The sequence below is a fragment of the Garra rufa genome, chromosome 19 (assembly GCF_049309525.1).
Source record: "Garra rufa chromosome 19, GarRuf1.0, whole genome shotgun sequence".
Taxonomy (NCBI): domain Eukaryota; kingdom Metazoa; phylum Chordata; class Actinopteri; order Cypriniformes; family Cyprinidae; genus Garra; species Garra rufa.
This window is the reverse complement of record NC_133379.1, coordinates 5968668-5985477: the sequence shown is the minus strand read 5'-3', so window position 1 is coordinate 5985477 and position 16810 is coordinate 5968668.

Sequence of the window (16810 nt, the reverse complement as noted above, 5' to 3'; positions counted from 1 at the left end):
GAGGGCAGAGGGAGGACGAAAAAAGGGAAAGATTAAATATTTAAGTCTCACTCTTCCACAACACCAGGAGCCACTTGTTCGGCAGTCTCAAAAGAAAGGGGCCGAAGCCCCAAGATCAAGGTTGGGTTCGGGGGTCACTGCCTTGTGGACTTTGGAGGCAGAATATCACATGGCCTGTCCGTCAACCCAGGTCTAATGATCTCCTGCGATGTCATTATTCTCTGCGGTTCAGGACTGTGATATCCAAAGGCCTGATTGGGAAGGAGCGGATCAACATGTGCTGTAGTGAATTTGTCATGCCAATGCTGGTGAATTGAAAATGGAGGCCAATGTAGCCTGTCACATCACACACAACAGCCTGTCAAAACAGTGACAGTAGAGTGAGCCGACTCACTGAGCATCATCAAAAATGAATCGCTGCGTGAGCTTGACATGCTGCCACACAAACGCACGCATGAATTTTCGTACATAGCGCTCCGATATCACTAGATGGGGCTCGAACTATGGCCTGTTGTGCTACTTTAGTAACACTAACTTTGAAAAAATTAAAAAATATTTTGGGTTCAATATAAGTTACACTCAATCAACAGCATTTATGGACTAATGCTGATTACAGTAAAAAAAGCCTTGTTTTCTTCATGGTGTTGCAGTGAAGCACTTACAATGGAGGTAAACAAGATCAATTTTTTGGTGGGTTTAAATACAGAAATGTAAAACTTAATTAATTCTCCGTTTGCAACTTATTTTTACAGATTTGATGGCAGAAAAGTTGCACAGAAAAACTTAATAGGTCATTTTTCAAACTGAAATCAAAAGTTTACATCCCCTTTCAATCTGCAAAATGTAATTATTTTACCATAATAAGAGGGACAGTACAAAATGCGTGTTATTGTTTATTTAGTACTGACCTGAATAATATACATAAAATTTATTTCACATAAAATATGTTTACATATAGTCCACAAGAGAAAAATAATAGTTGAATTTATAAAAATTACCCTGTTCAAAAGTTTACATCCCTTTGATTCTTAATACTGTGTTGTTACGTGAACGATCCTTAGCTGTGTGTGTGTGATAGTTGTTCATGAGTCCCTTGTTTTATCCTGAATAGTTAAACTGCTTGCTGTTCTTCAGAAAAAATCCTTCAGGTCCCACAAATTCTTTAGTTTTCCAGCATTTTTGTGTATTTGAACCCTTTCCAACAATGACTGTATGATTTTGAGATCCATTTTTTCAGACTGAGGACAACTGAGGGACTCATATGCAGCTATTAAAGAAGGTTCAAACTCTCACGGATGCTCCAGAAGGAAAAAAAAACATGCCAGAGCCAGGGGTGTAAACTTTTGAACAGAATGGAGATGTGTACATTATTCTTATTTTGCCTTATTTTGCTTATTTTGTTAGCATTTAAACCTTTTGTAATGGTTGCATATGAGTCCCTCAGCTGTCCTCTGTGTGAAAAGAAGGATCTTAAAATCATGCAGTCATTATTGGAAAGGGTTCAAATAGACAAAAATGAATCAAAGAATTTGTGGTACCTGAAAGATTTTTTTTCTGAAGAACAGCAGGCAGTTAACATGTTCAGGACAAACAAGGGACTCATGAACAACTATCACAAAACCAAAAAAAACCACACACAGCTAGTATCAACTTATGAATAAATAAACTTTTGGACAGGGTAATTTTTATAAATTCAACTATTATTTTCTCTTGTGGACTATATGTAAACATCTTTTATGTGAAATATCTTATTCTGCTCAATACTAGTAACAGTAACATGCATTTTGTATGATCCCTCTTATTTTGGTAACAGATTTGCAGATTCTGAAGGGGGGTGTAAACTTTTGACCTCAACTGTATTGTATAGACCAATTTAGAGTAGATGTCACAGTTACATTACCAGTTGCTGTGCGTGCAAAATACTATTTAAACCTATAACATTTTACATAACTTTTACCTATTTTATCTCACAATTCAGATTTTTTTTCTCCACAAATACAAGTTTACAACTCCTAGTTCGGACTTTATAACTTGATTTAATTCAACAATAGCTTTTCAGCAATTCTGAGGAAATAAGAAGTGGGGGTTATAAATTAATGATTCTGAGCCGAGTTAATTTTTCTCATCAGAATTCGAGAATAAAGTCAAAATTCTATAATATAAACTCAAATTTATATATTTTTATATATTTATATATATTTTTTGTTATTTTATTCCATACATTCCATAGACCATTACTGGAAAACTGTTATTTTCTGCCACCAGTTAAGCTCCGCCCACAAAAAATGTCATCACTGTTTCAAACACCGAATTAGTCTACACATCTTGTGGCTATATTAACGAAACAGTGAATATTTTAACATTTACAAATTTTAATTGTCTAACTGCAACCCAGATGTGAAGTCAAAATTAATTTGCATTATGTCTTAAGTGCTGTTAGTTGAGCTTAACCAGAAATATTTCCTTATTCTTAAAGGTTTAGTGCAAAGTTAGATTTTAAACCACATTGTTTTTCACCTTATTTGTAATGTACGATGAGGAGCAACAATTTGTAACTTGAATGTGCAAGGCTTCCGTCATCCGCTTCCAGATAGCTGTACAAAATCTGTCCGTTATTCTGTTTGATATTGCAAACTTGTATTATTTCACTGGTTTGCTGTTTACTCTCTTATTCTTCTAGGTATTTAGGCTACCTATAAATCAGAAGTCTAACGCAATCACAAAAAACAGCTTAGCCTACTTCTGCATTGCAAAATAAGGTGGATAGCGCCACCAATTTTAAAATACTTGGTCCAAACACATAAAAAAAAAACACACAAATTGCATCCCGCAGGAATCATATAAGCAGCAACTGAGACTTCAAATCAGCCAATAAGTACCTCTCTACACTTTCACAATGAAATAGTATTTTGCCCTTGCACTGCTTTTCATATGGGTGAAAAGGGAATTAATGGATTATCCATATGATACACATTCAACGTGCGGTTTCACTATTAATAACACTAAAAATCATTTTCTGCCTCACCAAAGAAGCTGCAGAAGCTGCTGATTCCTCCAGTCTGGAGAGATGTAAATGTAATTCATGTCAGAGAGAGGTTTTTTTTTTTTTGAACTTGAGTGAGAGGCAGAAAACAGCAGCGAAAGGGCTCCATTAATGGGACCCAGGCTAAGGGCCTTAAATATTGCATAGACAGCAGAGTGAATCATTTCCACCTCTCTCTCTCTCTGCAGTAAGCCCCACGAGTAACAGCCACACAGGTCCAGAGGTCTCAGGTCTTGTTAGAAGGCCAAACGTGACCTCTGTAATACTTATTTTTTCAGTGCGCTAGATATTTTTCTCTTTGATTCAACTAAAAAGCTCTGTGAAGCTATGTTGTTTTGTCAAAAAATCAGTTTTTTTTTTTGCATCATCTATCACAGGGCAGGGCTATAATTTTTTTCTGACCAATGGAAGACCAGGGGGAGTGGCCTGTTAGAAAACAGTCATTATTTATTGGTACTGTTATTAATTAATTTAACATTACACTTTATTGGAATTAAGACAATAAACACTAAACACTATGTATATATATATATATATATATATACAGTCAAGCCCAAAATTATTTATACCCCTGGCAAATTCTGACTTAAAGTTACTTTTATTCAACCAGCATGTTTTTTTTTTTGACCAGAAATGACACAGGCTTCTCCAAAAAGATCACAAGACGATGTACAAGAGGCATCATTTTGGAAAAAAATATTTCTCAGCTTTTATTTGCATTTGAACAAAAAGTGGTATATCCAAAATTATTCATACCCTTTGCAAACTGTCACAGTCTATGGGAAAATCCAAAGTTCTATACCATTCCAAATAGTCCAAGCTGTTCTTAAGCATCCTAATTACCCTGATTCATTGGGAACAGCTGTTTTAATCAACTCAACTGGTGAAAAACAAGCTCTCTGCTGGTTTGTGGACAGTCATGGCTAAAGCAAAGAAGCTCACTGAGGACCTGCGGCTGCACATTGTGGCTGCTCACAATTCAGGAAAGGGCTATAAGACCATATCTAAATGTTTTGAAGTTTTAGTGGCTGTAGTGCGAAGTATTATTAAAAAATACAAGACGTTCGGCATTGTGAAAAATCTCAGAGGACATGGTCGGAATCCAAAAGTGACATCTGTGCTGGCCAGGAGGATAGTGAGAGAGGTAAAAAAAGAATCCAAGGATCATCCTGATGAATCTGGGCTCTGCTGGTGGCAACATCTCAAGGCAGACAGTCCAACGGACACTGCACACCGCTGGGTTCCATGGACACAGACCAAGGTGGACACACTTCTCCAGATAAGGCACACAAAAGCCCGCTTGGCCTTTGCATACCCTCATTTGGACAAAGAAGAAGACTTCTGGTCTACTGTTTTATGGTCAGATGAATCAAAAATTTAATTGTTTGGCCACAATGATGTAGCCTTCATTTGGCGTAAAAAAGGAGAAGCCTTCAACCCTAAGAACACCATCCCCACTGTCAAACATGTCACTGTATCACAGTAAACGGCACCATGAAAAAGGAGCAATACATCGAAATTCTCAACAACAACATCAGGCAGTCTGCAGAGAAACTTGGCCTTGGGCACCAGTGGACATTTCAGCACGACAACGAGCCAAAACACTCAGCAAAAGTGTTGAAGAAATGGTTAGCAGACAAAAACATGAATGTTTTGCAGTGACCCAGCCAGAGTCCTGACTTAAATCCAATTGAGAATCTGTGAAGGGAGCTAAAGATCAGGGTGATGGCAAGGAGACCCTCCAACCTAAAAGAGTTGGAGCTCATCGCTAAAGATAAATCAGGAAAAATACCAGTGGAGACATGCAAAAAGCTGGTCAGCAATTATAGGAAGCTTTTGATTGCTGTAATTAAGGCTTTTCTATTGATTATTGAGAAGGTATGAATAATTTTGGACATGCCACTTTTTGTTCAAATGTAAATAAAAGCTGAGAAGATTTTTTTTCCACAATGATGCCTCTGATACATCGTCTTATTATCTTTTAGGAGAAGCCTGTGTCATTTCCGGTCAAAAAAAAAAAAACTTGCTGGTTGAATAAAAGTAACTTTAAGTCAGAATTTGCCAGGGGTATGAATAATTTCGGGATTGACTGTATATATATATATATATATATACAATTATATCACCATACTTCCCCAGTTGATTGATTGTATTAAAAATTGCAGACACTGCAAACAGGTTTTCTAAGATGTTATGTTAAATATGCAAACAAGAAATTATCTAATTAAATATGCACTAGTTTGCATGCATTTCCAGAACAGAAATCTGAACACAGGATAAAGCCAGGTTCAAAATTCTTGTTTAATTTGGTTGACATTAGTTTTTACAGAGGAGATTCTGATATTCTCTTTTTAGAAAATACAGCCAGGGGGAAAAAAGAATAAGAATAAGACATTAAGAATAAAAAGTTGTATAAAATCGGGCAAATTATATATGAAAAACTCTCACAATATATAGGAATAAAACTGTAAAGTTGGTGCATTTAAGTACTACTGAGGTAGAGTGCAGGGAAAAAAACAGCCTTGTATAGCTATGTGTGGTAATTGAAGTCTACAAACACAAATAGATAAAGTGTGTACTTAAAATTGTACTTTGAATGTTAACTTTCCACTAGTTTGAAACAACATGTTATGAAAAACCAAACAGCCCAAAATGTCAAAATTGACCCGTGCATGAAGAAAAAATGTTTTTGCCTGTAGTGTCTTGCCTTAAAACACTATATGTTCTAGCTAATGTCTTGACATTGTGTTGTATTAATCTGTCACTCATCTGGTTAATAAAATATCACACCCACTTTAGATAAAAGAAAAACAACAATGTTGAAACTCAAAGTGTATTTTCAGTGGCTATTTTAATTTGAAGCCATAAGTGAATGATAAGGACAGAGATTAGAAACCACACTCATTTTCAAATAAGTACGTTTTTTCCCCACCAATACACCAAAACAGACTGTTGACGCCGATAATAGAGAGTTTGGGTGGTGGTGGAACGGTTGCTGGCAAAGAGAAGGACAGGCATGAATAAAAGGTGTGTCAGATAACCACACAAAGCTGACAGGCAGCAGCTCAACATATGTTTTATTGGCCCCAAACTGTTCTTCACCTCTCAGTAGTGTGTATAGCGTTCATTGAAGTCATCAACCTCCTGTGAGGTTGATACTTAACTCCATTTTGTTCCTTTTGTACACACACTTAATAGGGATCTCCATCAATCCCTCATTATTAAGCCACTAGTGTCGTTACCCAACCATCAGTTGATCAATAAATGAACCCTGCCGAAGGGTGGCCTCCAATCCCATTGTTTCTATGGAGGAAAATAGTGCTTTGTGATTTTTAAACACAGATGTTTTCTATGCAAGAAACACCGAAAATGAGCTGATATGCTTTGATTTCATAAGCTAGCTCAAATAACACTTAATAAACAGACTATTCTTGTATTTCCAGTCCTATATACTACAACTACACCTCCCGTATTAAAAACTACATCTGATTATTAACTGATTGTTATATAAAAACAGCCCAATTGATAAATGTGTTCAGTATGGTTGAGTTTTAAGTAGGACCTTCCACAGATAATTTACTTTGAATTGAAAACTCAAACATCAGATCAGATATGCTACACCTCAACAAACTACGACAAAGCAAATTATGAACCAAAAAACGTTAGTGGCCAACATATTTGCATGAGGACTCCTATTGAACTGTCAGGGTGTTCTGAGGAATCACTGGTTTGTGGTTGCAGTTCCTCTTTTTGTTTCTCTGCAGGGTTAATCTCCATTTTTTATCAACTTGGGTTACTGCCATTGTCCCACTTAAGTTAACATGACCATATTAACCTGCAGCTCTCATGCTGTTGTTGCTTATAAGGATTGACTGGCTTCAGGGCCTATATGCCACCCTGATCTCAGTCTATATTCCACACCTGCTGTTGTAGAAATGACAATGAAAACATGGCATGTTATTTTCTTTTCCAGTGAGGCACAACAATGAGATGATAACTCTCATTTAAAATCTGTCACTGGTCTATTATTAGGCATTTGTTAAAAATATGGAAACACGCTGAATGCAATGTCTTGTTCATGCAATGCAAAGCATGATGCTTTTAACAAACCTGTTTATATGTGTACCTGCACAACTCTATATACATTTTATTTTGGCTAGACTGTCTATCACTTTATCTTATTTTTAATATGTTGTATCCTATTTTTGTATAAATAAAGTCTACTAAAAAAAAAAAAAAAAAAAAAAAAAACTCAAACCAATACAAAATTAATGTTTTTGCAATGTATATATGCAATCATATATGCTATGAACAAACATGATATTTATACTATTGAATGTAGAATATTGAATATACCTGCACAAATCTACACTGTAAAAAAATTGCTGTAGTTCTGCAGCTGGTTGCCAGTAACTTACTGTAGATTTTTAATTTATGTTATTTACTGACAACAGTTTGTTCAAAGTTAAATGAACATTAAACATTAACAAGTCTTTGTCTTTACAGAATAAAACTATAAAATAACAACCTACTGCAAAGCATTCTGGGAACCAGAAACCTTCATCAACCTTTTTCTGTTTTTTTTCCTTCAGATTTTGGTTCCCAGAATGCTTTGCATGAGGCTGTTATTTTAGTTTTATTCTGTAAAGATAAAGACTTGTTAATGTTTAATGTTCAATTAACTTTGAACAAACTGTTGCCAGTAAATAGCATAAATTAAAATCTACAGTAAGTTACTGGCAACCAGCTGCCAGTAATACTGTAATTTCTACAGATTTTGTTTACAGTGTACTTAAAGGGTTAGTTCACTCAAAAATTAAAATTTTGTCATTAATTACTCACCCTCATGCAGAGGAAAGCACATGCATGTGTTGTGATACTCCCCAGTGCCTATAGGTTGACACAAAGGATAAGAATTGTTTAATAAAGTCGTTATTTTTATTTCTATTTATTTTTTTGTGTTCACAAAAATTGTTCTTGTAGCCTCTACAAATTATGGTTGAACCACTGATGTCACATGGACTATTTTGTCAATGGTAGCTTTCTGGACCTTGAATGTGGAAGGGCCCTTGCTATCTATAGAGGGTGAGAAAGCTCTTGGATTTCATCAAAAGTATCTTAATTTCTGTTCCAAAGATAAACAAAGGTCTTACGGGTTTGGAAAAAAGCATGGTGAGTAATTAATGACAGAATTAAAATTTTTGGGTGAACTATCCCTTTGAATTTTTTTTTAGGTAGACTAGAAACCAAACATTAATTTTATTATATTTTTAGTAACTTAAAAAAAAAAAAAAAAAAAAAAAACATAAATTAAAAAATAAAAAATAATTAGAATATTTATACAGACTTCTCAAAAAGTAAGAATTGCAAAGGTGCAAATTTTTAAAGCTGCTTTCCTTAACTTTTTTTGGGTAAAAATATACAAAATAAATTATTGAGAAAGTACATAAACAATCAGTGCTCCAAACTATCTCACCTTAGCTTGATTCACAACAGTAAGCTTATAATAATATTTTCTAATTTGAGTGTTTTGGGTCGGTTTTCGAGTTTGCTGCCATTCATCTTTGCGTCATTATGTCATGTCTGTAAAATTAGTCCGGGGTAGTAGGTTATATCACGTGTGTGGATGCTGCAGGCAGATTATTCGTAGCCTCTTTTTACAACAGCTGGAATAATTAATCTTGTCATTTTAAAACAAGTTCTAAGAAAATTAAATTGCTTTTTGTGGTTAAAAAACAATTATTTTGATGATGTTCAAATGGTATGACAGTTAGAGATTAGACTTCAGAAATATAAATCTATAGATATCGCTAATACACAATAAATACACATAGTCACATAATGTTGATGCTGTTAACATTAACAATTTAAAGTATAAATAAAGTATAACAATACTAATAATAATTTGCATGGTCTGACTTGATCTGAGCTACCTTTGCGATCATTAGATTGAATACTACCATTGCTAGTACAATTTATTGAAAAACTTTCTTTTTTCAGTTGGTCAGAACAAAACTGGCAGACATGTTATTTACTTGTTCAGATTACATTTTCTGGTGAAATGTCTTATTTTGGACATACTTTTAAGATGCAGTAACTGTAATTCAGAAGTAGAGTGAATATCCACAGTGGTGCTTTGACTGCTTGACCCACACATGAACTCAAAACATTAGATTAATCTGCGCTGAGCCAACTCACAACCCACTAAAAAAGATAATTCTGCACATAACGGCAATTGCAGTTTTCAAACAGGGATGCGACAAAGAAGCAATACTTACAGACTGCAGCTTTAAAGGGTTATTTCACACAAAAATGAAAATTCTGTCATTAATTACTCACCCTCATGTCGTTCTAAACCTGTAAGACCTTTGTTCATCTTCAGAACACAAATTAAGATACCTTTGATGAAATACAAGTGCTCTCTGACCCTCCACAGACAGCAAGGGTCCTTCCACATTCAATGTCCAGAAAACATCAAGTACATCAACAAAATAGTACATGTGACATCAGTGGCTCAACCATAATTTTATGATTAAATATTGGATATTTAATCAAGAGAATACTTTTTGTGCACAAAAAAGAAAAAAGCCACTCTGAAGCCATACTGGAGAGTACAACCATGCATGCGCCATGCTTTGTTTACATGAAAAAAACAAGTCAAAATTAAGTGAGTTTTTTACTTAAAACAAGCTATAATCTGCTACCCTGGAAATCCAGAGGTCTCGCGAGAGCACAATTTGAATTGTCTCTGCAAGACACTCTGGCATCGAGCAATGATGCATGTTACTGCAAAACGTAAGCAGTTCTGGGAACCAATCAAATCGGTGTATCTGATGTAGGTGGGCCAGAGGCGAGCTAAGCTGATGACGACAGCGCTGCGACGTCCGGAATCGTTTAGTAAACATTGAAAGAGATCTACAGATGAAAACCAGTTGTTTGAAACGGCTTTGGCCGCTACAATGAACGAGTTAGACTTGGCTTTTCATATAAAAGAGGAACAGAAAACCGCGCTCGAATCGTTCCTTTGCACGAAGGACATTTTTGCTGTTTTGCCGACTGGATACGGCAAGAGTTTAATTTATCAGTTAGCTCCGCTGGTAGTTAAGCGTATGGGGTGACCACGAGGAGGAACAGATTCGAAGCGGTCAATGCCAGAGCATTCGGCAGTCTCGAGTCCTGGCTGTTAAAAAAGAAGTAAATGTTATCGAACAAGGTCTACCGGGACAACCTGATCGGGATTGTGGTGGATGAAGTCCATCTCATTTACAAATGGTAAGAGTCACTTGGTAAACTTACTGTAACGAAAAACGGAACTATTCAATAGTAATACAGTAGCCTAACTTGAACAGGACGATATGTCTCGCTGCTGAATGAAACGCTAGCGTCCATCCACATATTATTTGATACTTAATGAATAGTTTGATCGGACCTAATTGTTTTATGAGGTTGATTCGGCTGTCGTAGTTAATAGTTATTAATCTTGTCACATTGTTTATGTTATAATTTATGCCGTGTTCCAGACAACCCGTAACCCGTGCTTTTCCGACCTTCTACCAGTGAAAGTGCACTGGAACGGCAGTCAAACCCGTGACTTCCCACTCGTGAACTCGTACTAGATCGATGTACTCCCAGTTACGAGTTCTGACGTAACATAGCCCGCGAAACAACAAAGTCAGCCCTAATGGGTGCGGTGTTTATACAAGTGGCACACGGTGGAAAAATAGAGCTTAGGACAATATAACGTTGCAATCAAATTAATAATAATATAAAAATAATAATAATTCATAAATGTGCCCAGGCAGTTTGGCGTGACTTGCCTGGAACGCTACAAAGACGTGAGTCGTGGTTTGAAGTGGTGATTTACCTAAAAAACCTGCCTGGAACGCAGCATTATAACATTGAAATCCACTCATGTGCACCGTCGCTCTGGATACGTCACACCGTGTATTGTTGTGATTGGTCGTGGCATTATCCAATTGCGTGCAGTGAGACTTTCAAATGCACGCTTGGTGCCGCCCCTCGAGTTAGGCCCTTTTCATTGCTCGATGCCAGACCCTTAATCTTAATAGATTAGGGTCTGGATTTTTCCAGGCTAATAATCTGCCAGTGGGATAAGCAAAAAAAAAAAAAATAATAAAAAAAATCTGATTTTAAACGGAAAACAAGATTATTTTTCTTACACAACTGGCAGATTATTAAGCTTGTGTCAAGCAAAAACACACTTAATTTTGACTTGTTTTTTTCTGGGTGTGCATTATTTTCTTAGAATTCAACTGACTGAAGTCAATTATTCCACTTATACTACGATTACCACACTTTAAGACATTGATCAGATATTTCAAGACATTTGTCCGGTTTTTGCCCTTAAAACGCTATTGTGAGTAGGATTAATTTTTTTTTGCAGCTCATCCAATGCCTTCGTTGCTAATTCCAAAACGTAATTTTAGACCTAGTAACGACTGCATTAGCTTGCCATTAATAATGAAGTTTAGACAGACTGACAGACAGGCAGACAGAAAGAAAGAGAGAGGAAGAGAGATATTAAGCTTGTGAATTACCTCTCTCAAATCTGTGACTCTCTCAAACGTGATTGGCAGCATCGTCTCTACTAATAGTGATGCTTTAAGTTAATTTTCGTCAAGTCCACGCTGTTGTTACCTCGCTTGTGAGAAATGTAGTTTTTAAGTTATTCATCGTCAGAACGGCGCTAACATAATTAACACGTATGCTAACGTGCGTGCTAACTGTATGTGTATGCGTCTCTGCAAGGGAGAGAGAGTGGAAGAAATAGAGTATGTGCTTTCCGTACATAATAAAACGCAATATTGTGGCAAAAACATGGAAATAATCTGTTGTTTATATCCTATTGTTTACTGTATTTATTTGTTGGGCCAGTGTTGTTGTAGGTTTTGGTTATTTTGCTGTTTTGGGCTGTAAGGACCTTTGAAATAACTGAAATTGTGTGGCGAAGTGATATAGACTTGTAATGGAGTCAAGTGATGCCTGGAACTACGTTCGCCGTGCATTTCCCTGAAAATAATGCACACCATTACAGCGTTCATCAGCCAATCAGATTCAAGCATTCAATGGCCCTGTAGTATAATTTTTTAGATATTTTGGCTGGAAACAAGACAACAAATAACACAGAAAATGCTAATTTTAAGAAAAATATTTTACAAAAAAAAGTTTACTGTTAAAGCAAAACCAAAAGGTATTTGCCATTCTGACATTTTAAAGGAACACTCCACTATTTTTGGAAATAGGCTCATTCTCCAACTCCCCCTGAGTTTTTTTTAGTTTTTAGTTTTTATTTAAAGGATCCCCATTAGCTACAGCCGTGCTGCAGCTATTCTTCCTGGGGTCCTGAAAAAGTCATTAAAAATACAACAAGTAATTGGAAAAGGTAAATACACATACACATATACACCTAAAGTTAACTGAGTTAACTGCCTTAATATGGACGCAGCAGGCACAGTAATATCATGAAGCACCTGAAATTAGTTCCCAGCTAGGTAACTGCCAATGTGACCGGCTTATTGAAATTGAGACCGAACTTCAGGCGCTGCGTGATATTACTGCGCCTGCTTCGGCCATCTTACGGCAGCAAACTTCCTTGACTATTACACTGGAATATCTTATCAACCTAGAAAATCGCAGCTTTACATTTTCCGCCGATCTTAGTACACAATATAATTACAGTAGAGCCAAGTTTTAAATAGGACAAATACCGAAACTTGTTGGTCATTTTTGAACGCGATGCTGTGTTGGTTACATAGGATTCAATGATCTATGCTAAGCTATGCTAAAAGTTTTATCGCCAGAACAGGAGAACGGCTGATTGGATTTCAAAATGGTAAAACTCAACTTATTAACTCAGGGGGAGTTGGAGAATGAGTCTACTTCCAAAAAAAGTCGAGTGTTCCTTTAAGTGTCCAACCACTTTTTAGGCCACTGTATTTTACAGTTAAATGAATGTGTAAGGATCCATCTATGAAGTGATGCTCAAAGTGATCTGGATTTTAATCACAAATTCATTTATGACCCATTAACCTGCAGTGTTCCAAATATGACCACACTACTTCCAGCCCCCCATGAGCAAATCACAAAGTATATTGCTTGAATCAGAGTTGTTTAGATCTATCATTGTCAACACTAACATTCATTAGAAGCCTTAAACGACTGCTATGTGATGGAGTCCAATCAGGGTCCCTAAGGATCATGCTCTGTGATCCAGGTAATTCCAGATCACGGCTGGATGACGGAGTCTCGCTAACAAGAGGGGACTGTGTCATCCATCTTGGGAAGTGCTCCACAGATTTATTGATCCAGCAAAGGCGCAACTCCCATGAAAGCTGTTCCTTGACGGATTTCTTACCGAGGGCACGTGCGACAAAGCTCTGGAGATGTCTCTCCTTGTCCCAGAGACGACGGGGAATGCCGTGGCACTTGGGGGAAGGTTTCTAGATGTTTTTCTTATGTCAGGACTAGGCACTAAGCTTCCTGCTAAGCATCTCTGAGGCACAAACTAGAATCAAAGTGGACAAATTACACATGGGCAGTCGATAGCGGTCACAAATAATCTAGATGCACAAGTACTTATTGACACAAGCTTCAATAAACCTGCATGAGTGGATTTGAATAAAATACCGCCATTAATCAGCATGCTTTAGCACTAACCACAGTTTAGGACCAGTGCCAGTCTATCTTCTAGTCTATCAAAGACTGACTGAATCTATGAATTACATGAATAATCACTTTCGGATATGGACCACAGGGCACCACATTTGTTTGTGGCTAATCAGCCATGCATTAGTACTTTGCCAACAATTTGATGCATTCAAACCAATCTAGGAAGAGCACTGGGCATTTGGGAATGGGGCTGAAACAATCTGTGATTTATTTGTATGAAAAGGAAATATTTTAGCATTTTGAAAAAAATCTAAACAGAATTCTAACATAAAATGAAAAGATTAAGATTTTGGTTTCTAGGTCACTAATCAAATACTAAGAAATTATGACCTTGGACCACAAAACCAGTCTTAAGTAGCATGGGCATATTTGTAGCAATAGCCAAAAATTGAATGGGTCAAAATTATAAATGTTCTTTTATGCCAAAAATAATTAGGATATTAAGGTAAATATCATGTTCCATGAAGATATTTTGTAAATTTCCTATCGTAAATATATCAAAACTTCATTTTTAGTTAGTATTGTGCATTGCTAAGAACTCTATTTGGACAAATTTAAAGGCGATTTCTCAGTATTTAGATTTTTTTTCACCCTTAGATTCCAGGTTTTTAAAAAATGTACACTTATGACTGGTTTTGTGGTCCAGAAGCACAATTGTGAAATTAATATGATTTATGATGTTAATAAACATTTTGCATTAAATTAGAACAAGTATTTTCAGTTACACTTTACAATAAAGTTAAGTTCATTAACATTAGTTAATGCATTAGGCATATTATAATAACTAACAATGAACACTATTTTTTTGTACAGAATAACTATTACACTATATAACACTATTTTTTTTTTTTTTTTTTACAGAGTAACACAATTTCAATTCTCTGTATGTCCTGTACATGTGGCAGAATTGACAATAAAGTTGACTTTGACTTTGACTAATCTGTCAATTAAAACATACCATGTTATATTATATAAATATACTGAACATACATTATAGGTCTATAAAGTTTGTAATTACTATGATTTGTTTTTACGTTGTAAGCATATTATAATGATTTCTGAAGGATCGTGTGACACTGAAGACTGAAAGTGCTGTGAAAATTTCATTTCTCAATATTACTGATTTTACTGTAGTTTTGATCAAAAAATGCAGCCTTGGTGAGCATATAAGACTTCAAAAACATAAAAAAGGTAATTATTCAAAACCCAGAACCAATCAGTTTTTTGACGGTTGAATCCTTAAGAAACACATGAATCATATGGTCTTGTCCTCCCAAGTATTGTTTCTGTTGACCGACAGTTAACTCACCCTAAGGGCCCAACAATAGTGAAACAATGCATGTGACTGACTTTACAAGCCAGCAGACAGAGGGCAAGTCCTTGAAAGGTGCAGTTCAAATTGCCCACCAACGCTTCAGTCATTGATTTGCCTTCCTCACAAAAGAAAAACCAAGACAATGCTACGAGCCACGCGCGGCAAGACAGAAGGTGTAACTTTGCACACTTTACGTTTGCCCACACAAAGAGTGACAGAGACACAGAAAGAGCAAGAGAACAGCAGGAAAAGGGAGATGACTCTCTTCATTCACTGTCAGGCTTCAAAGTGCTCATGCATCTGCAACAGCTGCTTGTCCAACACACAATAACGTTTTCAGACAGATTTTGTCGCATTTCTGAGCTCATCGAATTTATGTCTTTTTTGTCAATTTGCCATTCTCTCTAATTGTGAAGCTGCTCTTTGTTTTGTCCAGTGTTTGAAACCAGCTGCCCGAGGCAACTTTAATAAGAAATTTGAATAGAAAAGGAAAACAATGTGGATCAACTCGAGGGTTAGTGATCAAGACTAGAGCTCTCAGCCTCATTGAACTTTGGGAGTTATTGAATACACTGTATGACGTAAATCAAATAAAAACGTCAGTCTAGTCTATGTCCTACAACACGTATTATTGAAAAAGTTGAGAAATACTTTTTTTTGAGGGTCTGTGATGCATGAAAACATCATTACAAATCTGGGACACTTTTTCAGATGACATTTATCTAAACTAGTCCATTTCATGTTGTAAGTAAATTTAAATGGTTAGTACTATGAGTCTGATACACCTTGTAAAGGCAATGTAGTATCAAGTTCCTCCTACATGTAATTTATAAATATTTGTATTTATGTAGTATAGTTAAGTATGTACTGTAAAGTGTAGTTCTATCACACATTTTGTCCATTTCTTTGTATAAACATAAATGCATAGATTTCTTCTACGTAGGTGTATTACAAATGTATAATATGTAGATATGTACAAGTATATGAAAATCTTCTCTTGGTAAAAGTTTGTAAAAAATACAGCCCAATATGATGTTAATTTAAATGTATTTTCTGTCATAATTTTTTGTAAATTATCATGTATTTTGAATTACAAATTTCATTGTGTTGTTTTTAGGGTTAAAGGAAGTGTCCATAAAATGAATGCAAAATGTACTGGGAATTTTCTTCCAAGACTTTTTTTTTTTGCTTACAGTGTTTATGAATTTTCTTTTAGTACTTAATATTTAATTCATGGAATGCATCAAATGATTTTATCACACATGTACAGTTGAAGTCAAATATTTACATACACCTTGATAAATCTGCAAAAAAAAAAAAAAAAAAAAAGATCATACAAAATGCATGTTAATTTTTCTTTAGTACTGACCTGAATAACATATTTCATTTAAAATACATTTACAATAAATAAACATCTTTTATGTGAAACATCTTATTCAGTTCAGTACTACATAAAAAAATAACATGCATTTTGCAAGATCCCTCTTATTTTGGTAAAATAAATAACATTTTGCAGATTCTGCAAGGGTGAACCATTTAGTTTGCCTTGGACTATGCAATAATACAAAGCAAATTAGACAGACTGAAATGACTCTATGAAAGACGGCCGAGGTCTTTAGCACTGTGAATGCAACTCTGAGCCTGAACAACAGCTTTGCATGGACTCCTGCAGCGACAGTTTTGTAGCTGCTATTGTATCTCCGTTCCCACTGCTGAGAAGTGAGAGCCAGGGGTCAAAGTTGAAACAAGACTTGCTAAAAAAA